The sequence below is a fragment of the Dendrobates tinctorius genome, unplaced genomic scaffold (assembly GCF_039654945.1).
Source record: "Dendrobates tinctorius isolate UK_male_01 unplaced genomic scaffold, ASM3965494v1 ptg000156l, whole genome shotgun sequence".
Lineage (NCBI taxonomy): Eukaryota > Metazoa > Chordata > Amphibia > Anura > Dendrobatidae > Dendrobates > Dendrobates tinctorius.
Genome location: NW_027361823.1, coordinates 32,336,581 through 32,339,315, shown reverse-complemented (window position 1 = coordinate 32,339,315; position 2,735 = coordinate 32,336,581).

Genomic DNA, 2,735 nt, shown 5'->3' with positions numbered 1-2,735 from the left:
CATAAGCTGTGTTCCAAATTATTATGCAAAAAGAGTTTAGGAGTGATAAGGTTAGAATTGTTTTGTTTGTCATTTAAACTCATTGATGGTGATGTGTGTCAGGGCTCTTTATATCACTGAAAGCAATTGCAGAGACTTGTGCAAATTAGTTTGGCAGGTGTGTCCAAATAAAGGCAAGACTTCTTAAGAAGGCTGTTCCACATTATTAAGCAGCCTACATCTTTTGCCAAAATGGGAAAGAAAAAGAATGTGTCTGCTGCTGAGAAGCAACAAATTGTGGAGTATTTAGGCCAAGGCATGACTACAATCAACATTGCCAAGACACTTCATCGTGCTCATCGCACAATCAAGAAGTATGTAGCTGATTCCCAGCACACACGTGTGCGTGCTGATAAGGAAAAATTGAGGACTCTTTCCAACAGGCAATTGCATCAGGTTAAAAGAGCAGCTGCAAAAATGCCTCGTCATAGCAGCAGACAAGTTTTTGAAGCTGCTGGTGCCTCCTACGTCCCCCGAACAACAAGATGCAGGGTCCTTCAGAGGTTTGCAGCTGTGCGTAAGCCATCCTGTCGACCACCTCTATCCACTGCACACAAGCAGAAACGGCTCCAGTGGGCCAAACGATACATGAAGACTGACTTCCAAACTGTTTTGTTCATCGATGAGTGCCGTGCAACGCTCGATGGTCCAGATGGATGGAGTGGAGGATGGCTGGTTGATGGACACCCCATGAAAACACGGCTAAGGCGCCAACAAGGAGGAGGTGGAGTAATGTTTTGGGCTGGAATCATGCGGAGAGAGATTGTCGGCCCCTTTAGGATCCCTGAAGGGGTAAAGATGAACTCCATAATCTATGTGGAGTTTCTAAAACAGCACTTCCTGCCATGGTTCAAGAGGAAGAACCGTGCTTTCCGCAGCAAGATCATTTTCATGCATGATAATGCACCGTCTCATGCTGCAAATAACACATCTGCATCTCTGGCTGCTATGGGCATAAAAGAGGACAAACTTATGGTGTGACCACCGTCTTCCCCTGACCTCAACCTCATCGAGAACCTCTGGAGCATCATCAAAAGGAGTGTCTATGATGGCGGGAGGCAGTTCACATCTAAGGCTAGTTTCACACTAGCGTTTATGAGCGCAGCGACGGCCTGCGCACGGCCGCCGCTAAGCCCCGCCCCCTGCCGCGCCGGTAGCTCCGCCCACCGGCGCATGACGCTGCATGCGCCCTGCGTCCCCTATCTTTATCACTGGGGGCGCAGGCCGTGCGCAGTATGCGTTTGGCGGCGCATGCGCCTTTTTGACGGTGCGCCGACGCAACCAAACTGCAGCAGGTTGCGTTTGGCGCAGGTCGGCGCACCGTCAAAAGGACGCATGCGCCGCCAAACGCATACTGCGCACGGCCTGCTCCCCCAGTGATAAAGATAGGGGACGCAGAGCGCATGCAGCGTCATGCGCCGGTGGGCGGAGCTACCGGCGGAGGCGCGGCAGGGGGCGGGGCTTAGCTAGTGTGAAACTAGCCTCAGCAACAATACTGGGAGGGTATTCTGTCCACATGCAAAACAACTGAAGTACAAACCATCCAAAAACTGATAAATTCAATGGACGAGAGAGTTCAGAAGCTTCTTTCCAACAAGGGGTAATATGTGCAAATGTAACATCACCTAGAATAAAGTTTTGACTTGAAAACTGTTAGATTTCATTTTGTAATAATGCTTATAATTTCACAATTCACCATTTTTTTGCTCAAAATAAAAAGGTTGAAAACTCTGCTGTGCATAATAATTTGGAACATGCATTTTGAGTGTTTCTTATTTTTAAAAATATACTGTTTCCATAGGCAGTTTGTTCAAAAACATTGCAATTATACTAGAATATTAGATGACTGGAAAATAACAATGACAGCAATTCATATAGGTAATTTAGAGAACATATGAGGAAATATTTTTTGCATAATAATTTGGACCACAGTGTAGTAGCCATCAGCCCTGGTGATCTCTTTAGCCACATTCACACGATCAGTATGTTTCATCAGTATTTGTATGCCAAAATTGGGAGTGGAACAGTCAGGGTATGTGCAGACGATCCGGAACTGGTCGTGCGTCCAAAGCAGTGAAATGTATTGAACGTAGGCGAATCCGCAAGTGTTCACTGAATTTTTCAGACTCGCAGCGTATGGGTGAAATTGACATGCTGCGGTCTGGAGAGACATGAGGCATGTCAGTCACGGCAGGTAAGCCTGGGGTCGTCTCTGGACACATTTCTTAAAAACCCATCCACTATTCTGTAACATCTGGAGGCTGCGGGATGGACACTGCACAAGTACGCAGCGTCCAACCCACAGCGTTTACTGACGGTGTGCACACATACCCTCAGAGGAAAAGTATAATAGAAACACGTCACCACTTCTGCATTTTTCACCCACTCCTGGTCTTGGCTTCCAAATATTGATGTAACATATTGAACGTGTGAACGAGGCCTTAGAAGACGTGGCCATGACTTTTGTTACTACTGTGTATCATATCATTTCAGGAATGTTCTAACACCCGAAGAAGCAGATCAAGGAAATGTGCATAGGATGTTGTACAGACCGGTTTTTACATGCTACAAAAATTACAGGAAGTAGTATTAGGATCACTTCTTTTTTTGCTTTTTTTAGGAAAACAAACAAACCAAAAAAACCAATGGCAGCAAAAGTGTGACCTTATAGCGTTACCTAAAAAGAAGAAAATGAA